This window comes from Apodemus sylvaticus, chromosome 1 (assembly GCF_947179515.1).
Source record: "Apodemus sylvaticus chromosome 1, mApoSyl1.1, whole genome shotgun sequence".
NCBI lineage: Eukaryota > Metazoa > Chordata > Mammalia > Rodentia > Muridae > Apodemus > Apodemus sylvaticus.
Window position 1 is genome coordinate 185,874,881 of NC_067472.1, and position 16,496 is coordinate 185,891,376.

The following is a 16,496-nucleotide window of genomic DNA, read 5'->3' on the forward strand; positions in this document are numbered from 1 at the left end:
CTTTTTTTAAATATTTTTATTTTCTATATTCTTTGTTTACATTCCAAATTATTTCCCCTTTCCCGGATCCCCCCTCCCCATATGTCCCATAAACCTTCTTCTCTCCATCCCTTCTCCAATCACCTCCCTCCTTTTTCTCTGTCCTTATATTCCCTTCAATGCTAGATCAATCCTTTCCAGGATCAGGACCTTCTCCATACTTCTTCATGGGAGTTATTTGTTATGCAATTTGTGCCTTGGGTATTCAGGGCTTCTGGGCTAATTAATATCCACTTATCAGAGATTGCATTCCATGTGTATTCTTTTGTGATTGGGTTACCTCACTTAGGATGATATTTTCCAGATCAAACCATTTGCCTAAACATTTTGTGAATTCATTGTTTCTAATTGCTGAGTAGTATTCCAATGTGTAAATATACCACATTTTCTGTATCCATTCCTCCTTTGAGGGGCATCTGGGTTCTTTCCAGCTTCTGGCTATTACAAATAAGGCTGCTATGAACATAATGGAGCATGTGTCTTTATTGCATGCCTGGGAATCCTTTGGGTATATGCCCAGTCATTTGGGAAATGCAGATCAAAACAACCCTGAGATTTCACCTTACACCAGTCAGAATGGCTAAGGTCAAAAACTCAGGAGACAGCAGCTGTTGGCGAGGATGTAAAGAAAGAGGAACACTCCTCCACTGCTGGTGGGGCAGTAAGATGGTACAACCAGTTTTGAAATCAGTCTGGAGGTTCCTCAGAAAACTGGACATGAGACTTCCAGAGGACCCTGCTATACCACTCCTGGGCATATACCCATCTGATTCTTGTAGTGTGTTATCATCTTCCTTTCTGTCTTCCTCTCTGTCTTCCTGTCTGTCCACCAGAAGGAGAGCTTCCTCCATCAGCTGCAGTGGGGCAGCTTTGACTGAATGAGGAAAAAAGAGGAGTGAATCCTTTCTGAAAATCTCATCTTCCAAAAGGAGAGACATTGGGATAGTTAAACTTGATTAGGTGAAAGCCAAGGACAGCATGAAGAAATCTTTCTGCAATGCACCATGCTCAAAATTTGGTAGGTGTGAATAAGCTAGCAGTGAATAATTTTATGGGGAGGCCAATAAAGGTGTGTGTGTGTGTGTGTGTGTGAATGAGAACATAGTTAGTGATCTGTGTGTAAGAAAAGGTCAGGGAGAAATGCATTCCTTTGTATGTTAATAATAGCATTATGAAGACGTAAAGAATATGCAGGAGACAGTGTGGCCTTGCATTCTTTCCAGCTCCCATCCTGGTCACCCCACAGTCCACTGTGCTTTCCACAAATTCACTCAAGCCTCATACCAGATTTCATTCTTCTGTTTTCTAATTGTTTGACACCAGGAATCACTCCAAAAGGAGATGCAACACAGCCTTAGCTATGACTTTCCCTTTTTAATGGTGGGGAAATGAGAGCCCAGAAGCAGAAAAAGTGGAGTGAACAGGACAGACAAAGGTTCAAGGCCTTTAGCCTGAGGGTCTCTAAGTCATGTGCCCCCTTTCACCCTCTCTGTCCTGTCTGTAGTGTCCCCATAGGGGAATGGATGCCTTGATAACACAACAGCTACTGAAATTGTCCAAGGAAGGACAAGCCTCTGTTCAGGGCGTAAACAGTACAGTGGTGGCAGTGGAGGTTGGGTGGGGTTTGATAAATTAGAAGCCACTTCTGAGACTCTCAAACTAGTTTTGGTTTTTATTTCCCTGTTGGTGTAGGATGCCAAATTCTTTCTTTTTTAAAAAGTTTCTTTTCTTTTCTTTTATGTATTGACTCTACATTCTGCTCACTGTTCCGTCCTGGTCCTGGTCACCCCTCCCACAATCCTTCCTCTATTTCCCCTCCCCTTCTCCTTTGAGGGCCAGGGTCCCTCTGTGTCTCCCTTCACCCTGGCACTTCAAGTCTTTGAAAGGCTGTGCACATCCTCTCCCACTGGGGACGGACAAGGCAGCCCAGCTGGTAGAACACATCCCACGTGCAGGCAACAGCTGTTGGGATAGCATCTGCTCCAGATGTTCAGAACTCACATGAAAACCAAGTGCACATGTGCTACCTATGTGCAGGGAGGCCTAGGTTCAGCCCCTGTAAGTTCTGCTTATTAGATACTTGTTTTTTCTTTCCTTTTTTTTTGAGAACTGTCTATTCAGTTCATTTATCTATTTATTGTTTGACAAATTCTTTTCCCACCCATTATACATATCTGCTCTTCACTTTGCCAACTGTGCTTCATGCTAGGCAGAAGCTCTCTGAACTTCATATAATCTTATTTTTCATTTCTGGACATTATTTCTCTCTCTATCTCTGAATTCATTACACTGAATTTAATATGTATATATCTATATGTAATAATTATATTATAGCGAGTTCTTGGATATATTGATAATTCAGTGTCCTCTCCCTACATTTTCTTTTAGAAGTCCAGAATTTGTTATTAAAAATATTGTATTACAGTTTTGAACTTGTGCATGTGTGTGTGTGTGTGTGTGTGTGTGTGTGTTTGTGTTAAAAAGACCCGGTTTATGTGTGTGTGTGTGTGTGTGTGTGTGTGTGTAAACTCTAGGAAAGCTGTGGAAGTCAGTTCTTTCCTCCTGAGGACTAACGCACCATCATGCCTGCTGCAAGCTTCTTTACCCACTGTGCCATTCCATTGGAGTTTACAAATATGCTGAGTCCTACCATAAGGATATTTAGACATCCATATTTATTTTATACATGATCCTCATGGAGACAACCTACGTGTCCCCCCAGAAGAAGAAAATGAATCCATGGCAACGATAGGAACATGGAAGAACCTAGACACTACTAAGTTTAAGCAAAGTGTCGCAGACTCACAAAGACCAGAGTTGTGCCCCTTGTATGAAGAAACTCTAGACTTGTGTGCACATATAGGGTTGTAGATCTTGGAAGTAGAAAGAAGAGACACAGCTGTCGTGAGAGAACATTGGCAATGGGGGAGAAAGACTAAGAGAATGTGTGTTCTGTACCAGGAGTGGGGAAGGACGGAGCAGGAAGATAGAGGGGATGGGTAGAAGAGTGGAGAGGGAGACCAGTGAGCGCAAGCTGTGTGTGGCTGTGCCATAGTGAAGCTCGTTATTTTGTGTGCTCAGTTTTTAGTTACACTCTTCTTTATTCTTGAGAGGGAATGTATACATGTGTAATGAAATATGATCACAACAACTCATTTTCTTCTTCCAAATCTTACCAAATTTCCTTTCCCAACTTCATGTCTTCTTTTTTGATAACCCATTAAATTAGAGCTGCTCATGTGTGACTGGGTGAGGAGGGGGCCATTCACTAGAACATGGGAATCCCACCAGTGGGAACACCCCTCCCCAAAGAATGGTTAGCTCTCTCCATCAGCTCTCAATTGCCAATAGCTCTTCATTAAGTCATAGGGTTTGGGGTGCACTTTCACCATTTATGCCAGAGTTGGCTGAGTTGACCTTGTCCAGGTCTTCTGTAAGTGACCCAGCTTTTGTGAGTTTATGAATGCAGCCACTGTGTCACATCTAGAAGACAGCACTCCACAGTCCTCCTTCTCATCCTCCAGCTCCCACGTTCTTCCTGCCTCTTGTGCAAGATTTGCTGAGCCATTGTGGTGGTGGGAGGTCATTGGTTAAGACTTTCCAATTATTTAGGGCTGACCCTCCATCTCCTGTTCCTAGCACTGTGACCAATTGTGCGTTTCTGCACTGATTTCTGTCTATTGCCTAAGGAGATTTCTCTGACTAAGGCTGAGAGCTGCCAGGGCTCCAAATATAAACCTAAATCCTTCAAAGGAAATTTGACAATGTGACCATTGTGTAAGCAATTTTAAGATCTAAGTTAACTTACAACTAATTAGGAAGTTTTGGGCCAGTTGGGGTTTTCCTCTGTGTTGGTGGTTGGTATTACTGCTTTATAAAACCAGCTCAGGCCTTCTGACAACTGAGATTTCCCCTGCTTTTCTCCTCATCCTAAGCAATGTCCCAGGGACATGAGGACCTGGCTGTTTTCCCCTTTTCCATGCCACATGTGGGAATGGAATGTCTTGCTTATATGGTTATATGGTATCAGTCCTGGTCTCACTTTGAGGCTTCCTTAAGAATTCTTGGTATTGGGAGACAGCATAGGGTCAAAGAAAATGCAAAAGCTGGAATCCAGTGCTGGCTGCAGGATCCTACTGGACATTCAATACACTTCCCCTGCCAGGAACTCCAAATCCACAGGTCTGGATCCTCCATTAACCCCACATCTTCAGATCACAACTCCAGAATCTCCCCTCTAAGGTACTAACTTTCTATGCATTCTCACTAGAGGGTCCTGAATCCACAGCAACATGTCCTGTGCAATCAAATAAAAGTCCCAAGCCCCTGGATTATTTTTAAAACCATAAATCCATGTCCCCGTGATGTTCTTTCTCTGTCTGAGACCCTCTACCTTGTATCTGCATGCTTCCTTCACATGCAGATGTTACCATGTCTTCAATTATAGAAATGTCCTAATCCATACTCTCATCTCATTATGCAAACTTGGTACACTTTTCTTCTGTCCTAACATCCACTACATGTGAACCCCCTTCCTCTTCTCTTGTGCCAGTTTCATAACCAAGGCAATGTCACCATGGGCAATAGCTGGGAGGAAAAAATGAGATAATTATTAAACAGGAGCTAGAGCCATCCTTCCAGCCTAGAGTATAAAGATACACCATCCCAGAGATAACCACCTGCATGTCCATCCCACTGCCTCCATGTTGGCCTCTGGGATGCTCCTGGTGACTGTGCTGACCTGCTTCAGTGTCATAATCATAACATCTGAGTGGAGGCAGAGGAAAATCTTGAGGAAGATGCCTCAAGGACCTACCCCATTACCCTTCCTTGGCAACTTTCTGGACACAAAGAAGTTTTATGATTCCCTCTTAAAGGTAGTACTGGGCAGAGAGATGGTGCATTTGAGCTGTGGAGCATGCCCAGTGTGGCTCAGATTCTGAGGCAGAAGACTGACTAGGCCAGGATGCAGACATAGTTTAGAGGTTTGATACATCACCGCAATGCATCTATGTACCTGACATCAGGACATGGGATGTTGCAGGAATGGCCTCTCTAACTTGACCCTTTACCTGATCAAGGAGCAGTATGTTCCTGTGTTCAACACTCCTCTGGGGCCTCGTCCTGCTGTGGTGCCATGGGGAAATGATGCCATGAGGGAGGCTCTGGAGAACTAGGCTGAGGAAGTCAGTGGTCGTGGAGAGCAAGCTTTCTTCACCTGGTTCTTCAAAGGCTATGGCGAGAATCACAGCACATGGGGAACTAGGCCTGACAGATGTGTAGTGGCAGGTTCCATGGCCTTCCCTGAGTGCCCTTTCGAAGCCCTTTCTGCCCTGGATCCACTTTCCTGTTTACTGTTAATTTTCTCTTTGGCCTTTTTGAGATTGTTTTAGAATTCTGTTCTCCCTGGATTTCTGTGGTTCTCTAACTGTCCCCCAGGTATCCTGCTTGGTATCCCTTTCTATTAGTTTCAGTGTGTCTGGTTTTATGTGGAGGTCCTTGATCCACTTGGAGTTGAGCTTAGTACAATGAGATAAGAATGGATCAGTTGGCATTCTTCTGCATGCTGACCTCCAGTTGAAGCAGCACCATTTGTTGAAAAGGCTATCTTTTTTCCACTGGATGTTTTTGGCTCCTTTGTCGAAGATCAAGTGACCCTAGGTGTGTGGATTCATTTCTCGGTCTTCAATTCTATTCCATTGGTCCACTTGCCTGTCACTGTGCCATTGCCATGCAGTTTTTTAACACTATTGCTCTGTAGTATTGCTTGAGGTCTGGGATACTAATTTCCCCAGAAGTTCTTTTACAGCTAGGTTCGAGAGCAGACCCTGCCTCAAATGAATAGGGCAGTGACTGATAAAAGATATGCAATGTTCTCTTCTGGCTGCCTCATATATACTTATGGGTGTGGACACCCACAGGCGCACTTGTACCCAGAAATAATCAGCACACAGATGTGCATGCACACACACACAGACACACACAGACACACACACACACACACACACACACACACGCGCGCGCGCGCGCACACACACACACACACACACATACACACAGTGAGAGAGATGCACTCTGGCACTCATGCTCATTTAGGCACATACATGTGTTCAAAAACACATGCAGGCACCTTCACAAATGCACACCTGCAGGGGAAGAATTTCCTCCAAGGGCATCTTCAAATTGTGAAAAAGTAGGCTGTTCTCATTGCCAATTCTGATTCTCCATCTTGCAGAAACTCCTCCCTTTGTCATCTCTTCATTTCTATCTTCTCTACTTCTCTCCCCTTTCTTACCCTCTCCACCATCTCTCCTCTTTTTAAAAATATCATTACTATTTTAAATAAATTCCAACCAGGTTGATAGCAAAAGTACAGAGATTCACCAAGGGAAAGACCAAGGAAGAAGGATTTTATGTTTGTTTCTTGCAGGGTATGAGGGAAGCCAGCACTTGGGGAGGGCCTTGATTGGTTAGACTCTCCCTTCCCACCTTCAATCTGAACCCAAGAAAAGTGAATCCTGGGAAAACTCCCAGTAGTGTCTAAAAGAGTGCTAAGTGGAATTAAGATAAATGTCCCTCTCCCTGTAGGAGAAGAACCCCCAAATTCATTTTCCCAAGAGGAATCTGTTGATGACCACACTGAACCTTTTCTTCGTGGGCACAGAGATGGACAGCACAGCCATGAGCTTCAACTTCTTGCTCCTCATGAAGCACCTGCCGTTGCAGGTAAAGTTGAGGGAGACAGGGACGGTAGAGGCCACAGACCACTACACCTTGCTGGACATTGGCTATCCCTACCCCAGTTCTCCCAGATATCAGGGATTTAAGATAGTCTCTGAAGGAAGCTGATCTGATAGGCACCCATGTGAATGCTGGTCACCATCTGACTGGTTTCTCCAGGTTCTTAGCATATTTTTAAGCTACTTTCAGAATTCTGAAGAAATGCAACAAGTGGAAAAGCTGTGGGGTATTTTTCCTAATCAAGGAGAAAGTAAGGAATAGCTACAGTGTAAAGGAGTGGAGGGTTGAGCAGGATTTGCTGAGGAGCCCAGGCGATTGTCCAGGGTTTCCTTTTATGAGTTCAGAAAGACAAAGGGTTGATTGCTAAAGGCAGGGTGTGTGTGGTTTTGGGTTTTGATTGACAGGCTTGAGTTATGTAAGCCTTTGCTAACTGGGCATGCCATTTCCCACAATGCAAGTACTTATATAATCATGAGCATGTCTAATTTCAGGCAGACATAAGATGGCAAATGGTTGATTGCTCAAAATTACAATTTGCCTTATTCAGCATGCACCTAAGACCTGCTTAGGCTAGAATGGTCCAATGTCTCTAGTTCTGAGATATATTCAATGGTATTGCTATGGTGATGTTCCATATGGTAGTGTGCCTTGTCTAGTGTGTCTGGGGCTCAGTGTTGGAGGGAATCCTGGCTTACTAATTTATCGCTGAAAACTTCCGATCTCATGCTGAGCCTCACTTGTATTTAAAAAATGAAAAGGCCTGAACGTATTTGGAAACTGCTCCTCTCAATCATAGAATGTACTTTGCTTTTTTTTCTCTTACCAATCTGTAAATGTCTCCTGCTAATGCCTCTGATTCTAGCCCAAGAAGGTTAATGGGATCCTTTTCCAGCACCATATATAGCTAGCATCTACTGCAAATGGTCTATAACATTTCACCCATAATTCCACAACACCATATTTTTGCATATTTAATGCATCTTCCCTTTCTAAATGTATAAACACATCTTTTCTTCTCAGCTATAGTGCATGAGGAGATTGACCAGGTGATTGGCAGGAACCAACAGCCTCAATATGAGGATAGAATGCAGACACCTTACACCAAGGCTGTGATCCATGAGATCCCAGAGATATGGAGACATAATTCCTCTTGGTGTGGCTTGTAGAACTACCAAGGACATCAAGTTTTGGGGCATCCTCATCCCCAAGGTACTTCCCTGCCGAGCCTAAGAGTCTTCATTCCAGTCCTCTTGACTCAGCAGGCCGTCCCCAGTCAGAGGTTTACACACTTCCTTCTCAATGAAAATTTTGCTCCTTCACCATGGTGTTTAAGCTGTCCTCAATCCTGGGTCTCCCACTTTTTCAGGCATCAACCCCATGTTTAGCAAACTCTCATGGTAAGGACCATGACTCTGTTTCTTTAGAATTTGTTACTTATGTTGAAGAGGCTCACTTCCTCCATACAGCCTGCTGAGGCACACAAACCCCAAATTGCTGTACCAGGGAGTGTGAACTTCTTCCTGGGCCCACAACCTCCTGAATTGACAGGCATGGGCTTGCTCATTCCCTAACATTCTGTTCCAAGAGATTGTGAGTCTCTCAAGAGACCTTCCTCAGAGAACTCGAACCACCACTGCTCCAAGAGAACCTGTCACATTGGCCAACACTTCCCCCTTAGCTCAGCCCCTCTCCTTTTCTCCTCTTCCTTCCAATCTTGTGAGCCCTGAGGATGCTCATCTATCACCTTGCCTAATTAGTCCCATGGCTCCTGTCTTCCAGGGCACTGATGTATTGCCTATACTGGGCTCTTTGCTGAAAGATCCCAAGTACTTCTCCAATCCCAATGACTTTAACCCTCAGCAGTTTCAGCACAACAGGGGGCAGTTTAAGAAGAGCAATCCATTTATGCTCTTTTCTGTTGGTAAGAGGCCCCTCCTCACACACACAGGACTAACACTTCCTGGCTCCCCTTCTGAAGAGTAGTCTTATATCTTTCTCCCCCTTTGATCTTACTGTTGGAGTCTCCCTTCCAGACAACCAAGTGGACTGGGGTCAAAGGAAAGGCATGGTCAAACTCCTTTCAGAGATGGGAAAAATCATGGCTCAGGCTGAATCTGAATTGTTCCCAGGTCACACAAACAGGTCTTCTCACTCTTTGGATGTAGAAACAGAGCAGCCACATTTGAGAGCCTATTTGTTAGAGGAGGATGTAGAGTTCCCATTGTGCCAGCCAATCATGTGTCCCCTTATCTCACATACAAGGGCAATGGAGAATCAGAAAGTTTATTCAGATTACAGTGCTGTGCAGGGGGCCAGACCAAGCAGGAAGTGATTGTCTATCTTGTAAGTTCTTCTTGAGGCAGAGGAGGGGGAAGAGTGTTGGAGGGTGGGTAAGACTCGGTCTTATGACATATTTAGAGTTGCTGTATAATAAAAAGTTTACTTATCTACATTTAATTTGCTATGCTATTATAATTGAACTGCCTTCTGTGTTCCTCTGAGGTCAGAGACTGCAGTCTCAGGTACTTAGCACCTCATCCTAAAACAACAGGAGATTAAGAAAATCACCTTTGCTTGGGTTCTAACTTTCAACCTGCTACTTGGAAGTAGCAGGAAGAAAAAGGGACACTTAAAAGAGTTATAATATCATTTATTATTAAGTTGTAATAAGTTTCCTATAAACATAGTGGAGCATCAGAAACAATGAATTCATGAAATTCTTAGACAAATGGATGGAGCTGGAGAACATCATACTAAGTGAGGCAACCCAGTCTCAAAAGAGCAATCATGATATGCACTCACTGCAAAGTGGATATAAGCCTAGAAACGTGGAATACCCAAGACATAATCCACATATTAAATGATGTCCAAGAGGAACTGTGGAGTGGCCCCTGGTTCTGGAAAGGCTCAGTGCAGCAGTATAGGGGAATACCAGAACAGGGAATTTGGAAGTGGTGGATTTGGGAATAGGGGGAGGGAAGAGGGCTTATGGGACTTTCAGGGAGTGGGGAGCCAGAAAAGAGGAAATCATTTGAAATGTAAATAAAGAATATATCGAATAAATAAAAATAAAAAAGTTTCCTATAAAAGCTATCTATGGGGAAGAGCAGGAAGATCCTATGTGAAGGGAAAAGGAAAAATTCTTCTAAGTGGGAAAGGATAAAAAGTTCCCGTTCAAAGTGGGGAAAGGCAAAAAGAGAAAGTCCTTTCTTCTTTGTCTTCAGTACATCTTTCAGAATACATGATACCGTGGTATGATGTTCATCACAAGTTCACAGAAAATATCAAATCATAAATTGAGATAGAAGTAGGCAACAGAGAATGTTTACATGCATATCCATTAGGAGTAATTATCTAGCTAAGATTTATTACTTGTCTCTGCTCCACAGGTTCACTGAAGGTTTAAAACCATAAGTAAGTGAATGTTTGCATAGATAAACCCAGTCAACATTTTATCTGCTGTCCTAGCATCTATGATAAATCTTTAGTTCCCTTTTCATGACCTCTGGTTAATTGTTTAACAACCTCTTGGCATGTGCTCTGAGTAGGAGAAGGTCTGGTTCCCATCTAAGAGCAATTAACTTGTGACACTTGGAAGACTGACAGAGTTCTCATTGCAGTTTTGACTATCAGAAAAAGGGCCCAATTGCATTCCTATTACAAAAGAGCTTCATAATTACAGATATAATTTTAGGAATTCTTATAGATCATCATTAAAAGTTAAGTCATCTGTTTGTCTATGTAGCGTCACTATAAGACAGTGCGTCTTCATGGATCTGCAGCAATCTGCTCCAAAGGAGTGTGCTATTATTTATTGATTATTATATATGTTTAAGAATAACAAGAGGATAAGCATATTAATAGCAGGAATCTTTCCTAAAATGAGTCCCTTCCAGCCTTGCTTCATAAGGGCTCACCTATTGCAGATTGCAGATTATATAATAATCTGAAGCAGGTCAGGAACCACCTATTCCATCCCCCTCCGCCTACTTCTTTGAAGGTGTTTTTCTATCCATCCACTCCCACCTCTCCTACCTTGCATTCCCCTACACTGGGGTATCGAGCCTTCACAGGACCAAGGGCCTCTCATACTATTCATGCCCATCCTTTGCCATCCTCTTCTACATATGCAGCTGGAGTTGTGGGTCCCTGCATGTATACTCTTTGGATGGTGGTTTAGTCCCAGGAGCTCTGTGGTTGGTCTGGTTGGTTGATATTATTATTCTTCCTAGGGGGTTGCAAAACTTTAAGGTCCTTCAGTCCTTTTTCTCACTCCTCCATTGGGGACGCCATGCTCAATCCAATGGTTGGCTGAAGCATTTGCCTCTGTTTATGTCAGGCTCTGACAGAGCCTCTCACCATACAGCTATATCAGGTTCCCTGATCTACAGAGCCATCTCGGTCTACAGAGCTAGGTTCAGAACAGACAGGGCTACACACACATTCTCCCTTTGTGTCTGTGTCTGTGTGTGTGTCTGTGTCTGTGTGTGTGTCTGTGTCTGTGTCCGTGTCCATGTCCGTGTCCATGTCCATGCCTATGCTCATGCCTGTGCCCGTGCCCATGCCTGTGCCTGTACCCGAGCCTGTGTGCCTGTGCATGTATCTTTGTGTGTCTGTGAATCTCTCTTTCTCTCTCTTTCTTCCTCCCTCCCTCCCTCTCTCAAATTAATCAATAAATCAAACAAAAACACCCAAATCCCCAAAACTAAAAATGAAACAACAGCAGCAGTAGCCACTAACACAACAATACCCAATAGAATGAGAACTGAAAAGCAGAAGTTGGAGTGGGACTTAGAAACCCCCACATATCATGGGTTATTGAGAAGGCTATTGTATTGATGCTCTATACAACCAGAATTAAAGTTCCTATTTTAGGAGGTAACACTTCTGTCATCAAAGAGGGATGTGTTGAGCTGGTACCTAACAATCTGATAGGTGGTAGGCTCTGGAGGAGTAAAGAGTAACTTCTAATGGCCACAGGATTTCTTCTCAAAGATAAAAATGTTTTTAAAACAAATAGGGTGATGGGTGCACAATTTTAATGACATACTAAGAAAACACTACTAGATTGTGTACTTTCAAAGAATGAGCTTAGTACATAAGTGTATTAGATACCTGGCCTCCAACCACTGAAGAATGGAGCATGTGTGCATAGAACATTAACATAGCACCATTGTGACCTCACAGCATGTAACAGTGGTGGTTCTAGCATAGCAGTACTGCTGTATACTGAAGTATAGTTCAGTTGATACTGAACGTGCTGGACTGTTTAGTGTTTTGTTTGCAAGAGTTTTAAATCTGTTTTGTTTTATTATAGAATTTGGGAAGCAGTGATCAGCTAAAGGGAAGGGAAGAGAGGGAAAGTAGATCTTGGGTGGCCCTCAGGGGGCCCTGAGGCCCTAGGCCTCAATAATGGAGGAAGATCTTAGATATGATGTCCAGACAAGAAACGTCCCCCAAAGGAGACGCTGGTACACCCGTCTGTGGCATTCATGTTTGGGCTGTACATGCATAAATCGTCAGAGAAGGCACAAATTTACCCTCTTCTATATCGGATATGACCCTACGGGTCCTTTGCAGCGAGCAGCCAGTGTGGGTGACCTGGACAAAACTGAACGATTAATACATTCCAGTCGACATCATGTGGATGAATCTGATAGGAGGAACAGGTAATGGGCATTGGAGTTGGTGAGGGGGAGGGGGTGGACAGTAGAGTAGGACCTGTCAGGCATACTCAGAGCCAAGCAGGGAGAAAATCAGCTTCCAGGGCTCCATCCTAATGGAGGAGAGATGGTGTACTTAGGTTCATTTCCATTGGGTCCCTGCATGGTCACTTGTTTAGTGCTCTGAGGCATAGGAGACCTGCACACCCTGGAACAGCAGCTCCTAGGCCTTAACCAAACTGCATCATTTTATTTTTATGTTTACACTTAAATTTTGTAGACAAACACACACAGCAAAACACATACCCCCTCTCTCTTTCACACACACACACACACACACACACACACACACACACACACACACACACAGAGAGAGAGAGAGAGAGAGAAATAAACACACACAGGTGTTGTGCCTATGTGCATTTTTGAAGCAACATGTGTGATGGAATCAAGTGCTTGATCCCCTGGAACTGGAGCTACACACAGTGCTGAAATGTGTGTGCTAGCAACAAAAACTGAGTATCTGAGAAAACACAACTAGAGCTGTTAACTAACAAGCCACCCGTCTAGATTTGTCTTAATATATAAGTCATTAATAAATACTATTATTCAACAATGGAAAATTTATCATAAGATAAATCATCCACTTTAATGCAAAAAATCACTGAGAAATCTTAGGTCAATATGACCTGTGTTTGCGAATGGATCATACAAAGACATTTTGAACTCTGACCCTGTACCCCCATACTCACCCTAGGTACATGTTGTGCATGCATTGATACACATGTGAAGGAAAGAGATGGGCATTGTCTTCCTCTCACTCTCCCTTGTCCCACACATGTGGAGCTAAGTGTGTGATGGTCCGAGGACTCGCCACTGGACACTTGTCTTCTGCCCCACTGTGTGTTCTAGGGACTGACCTCAGGCCATCAGGCCTCCCTATGGGTTCCAGCATGTGGTCCCTCAGTTTTAGAGAGACATGGTCATTCAGCCAAATCCCTGGAATGTTTAAATTACTCTCTTGGAACACATTGATTCTCAGACTTTGGGTAAGTAAGTAGCTTTGGGGATCCCCTTATCCACATATCTGCACTCAGGTTTTCAGGGAAAGTGATTTACCAATTGAGTTCTTCCAATCACCCCAGCCCCTCATTCTTTTTTTTTATTCGATATAATTTATTTACATTTCAAATGATTTCCTTTTTTCTAGCCCCCCACTCCCCGTAAGTCCCTTAAGTCCCCTTCTCTTTCCCTGTCCTCCCACCCACCCCTTCCCACTTCCCTGTTCTGGTTTTGCCCAATACTGTTTCACTGAGTCTCTCCAGAACCAGGGGCCAGTCCTCCATTCTCCTTGTACCTCATTTGATGTGTGGATTATGTTTTGGGTATTCCAGTTTTCTAGGTTAATAACCACTTATTAGTGAGTGCATACCATGATTCACCTTTTGAGTCCTGGTTACCTCACTTAGTATGATGTTCTCTAGCTCCATCCATTTGCCTAAGAATTTCATGAATTCATTGTTTCTAATGGCTGAATAGTACTCCATTGTGTAGATATACCACATTTTTTGTATCCACTCTTCTGTTGAGGGATACCTGGGTTCTTTCCAGCATCTGGAAATTATAAATAGGGCTGCTATGAACATAGTAGAGCATGTATCCTTATTACATGGTTGGGAATCCTCTGGGTATATGCCCAGGAGTGGTATAGCAGGATCTTCTGGAAGTGAGGTGCCCAGTTTTCGGAGGAACCGCCAGATTGATTTCCAGAGTGGTTGTACCAATTTGCAGCCTCACCAGCAGTGGAGGAGTGTTCCTCTTTCTCTACACCCTCTCCAACACCTGCTGTCTCCTGAATTTTTAATCTTAGCCATTCTGACTGGTGTAAGATGAAATCTCAGGGTTGTTTTGATTTGCATTTCCCTAATGACTAATGAAGTTGAGCATTTTTTAAGATGCTTCTCCGCCATCCGAAGTTCTTCATGTGTGAATTCTTTGTTTAACTCTGTACTCCATTTTTTAATACGGTTGTTCGGTTTTCTGGAGTCTAACTTCTTGAGTTCTTTATATATATTGGATATTAGCCCTCTATCTGATGTAGGATTGGTGAAGATCTTTTCCCAATTTGTTGGTTGCTGATTTGTCCTCTTGATGGTGTACTTTGCCTTACAGAAACTTTGTAATTTTATGAGGTCCCATTTGTCAATTCTTGCTCTTAGAGCATACACTATTGGTGTTCTGTTCAGAAACTTTCTCCCTGTACCGATGTCCTCAAGGGTCTTCCCCAGTTTCTTTTCTATTAGCTTCAGAGCCCAGCCCCTCATTCTTATTTCCTATTTTTACTCCGTTCTAGTTTATGAAGGGGAACCAATGACACAACAGAAGATTTTCTGTCGTCTACCTGATTCTTGATCATTTTGTAATTGTATTTTTTTATTCCATATATTTTTATTTACATTTCAAATGATTTCCCCTTTTCTAGTCCCCCACTCCCCGAAAGTCCCATAAGCCCTCTTCTATCCCCCTGTCCTCTCACCCAACCCTTCCCATTTTCCCGTTCTGTTTTTCCCAAATACTGTTTCACTGAGTCTTTCCAGTACAAGGGGCCACTCCTCCGTACTTCTTGTACCTCATTTGATGTGTGGATTATGTTTTGGGTATTCCAGTGTTCTAGGTTAATATCCACTTATTAGTAAGTGCATACCATGATTCACCTTTTGAGTCTGGGTTACCTCAGTATGATGTTCTCTAGCTCCATCCATTTGCCTAAGAATTTCATGAATTCATTGTTTCTAATGGCTGAATAGTACTCCATTGTGTAGATATACCACATTTTTGCATCCACTCTTCTGTTGAGGGATACCTGGGTTCTTTCCAGCTTCTGGCAATTATAAATAGGGCTGCTATGAACATAGTAGAGCATGTATCCTTATTACATGGTTGGGAATCCTCTGGGTATATGCCCAGGAGTGGTATAGCAGGATCTTCTGGAAGTGAGGTGCCCAGTTTTCGGAGGAACTGTCAGACTTATTTCCGGAGTGGTTGTACCAATTTGCAACCCCACTAGCAAAGAAGGAATGTTCCTCTTTCTCTACATCCTCTCCAACACCTGCTGTCTCCTGAATTTTTAATCTTAGCCATTCTGACTGGTGTAGGGTGAAATCTCAGGGTTGTTTTGATTTGCATTTCCCTAATAACTAATGAAGTTGAGCATTTTTATAGCTGCTTCTCTGCCATTTAAAGTTCTTCAGGTGAGAATTCTTTGTTTAACTGTGTACCGCATTTTTTAATAAGGTTGTTTAGTTTTCTGGAGTCTAACTTCTTGAGTTCTTTATATATATTCGATATTAGCCCTCTATCTGATGTAGGATGGGTGAAGATCTTTTCCCAATTTGTTGGTTGCCGATTTGTCCTTTTGATGGTGTCCTTTGCCTTACAGAAACTTTGTAATTTTATGAGGTCCCATTTGTCAGTTCTTGATCTTAGAGCATAAGCTATTGGTGTTCTGTTCAGAAACTTTCTCCCTGTACCGATGTCCTCAAGGGTCTTCCCCAGTTTCTTTTCTATTAGCTTCAGAGTGTGTGGCTTTATGTGGAGGTCCTTGATCCATTTGGATTTGAGCTTAGTACAAGGAGACAAGGATAGATCAATTCTCATTCTTCTGCATGCTGACCTCCAGTTGAACCAGCACCATTTGTTGAAAAGGCTATCTTTTTTCCATTGAATGTTTTCAGCCCCTTTGTCAAGGATCAAGTGGCCCTAGGTGTGTGGGTTCATTTCTGGATCTTCAATCCTGTTCCATTGATCTGCCTGCCTGTCACTGTACCAATACCATGCAGTTTTAAACACTATTGCTCGGTAGTATTGCTTGAGGTCAGGGATACTGATTCCCCCAGAATTTCTTTTGTTGCTGAGAATAGTTTTAGCTATCCTTGGTTTTTTGTTATTCCAGATGAATTTGATAATTCCTCTTTCTAACTCTGTGAAGAATTGAGTTGGGATTTTGATGGGTATTGCATTGAATCTGTACATTGCTTTTGGCAAAATGGCCAT

At 43.0% G+C, this 16,496-nt stretch overlaps 1 pseudogene; it reads left to right on the forward strand.

Moving 5' to 3' along the window:
• The first annotated feature begins 1,558 nt into the window (after window positions 1-1,558).
• LOC127697266 (cytochrome P450 2A8-like) lies at window positions 1,559-10,186 on the forward strand (annotated as a pseudogene).
• The last annotated feature ends 6,310 nt before the right edge of the window (window positions 10,187-16,496 follow it).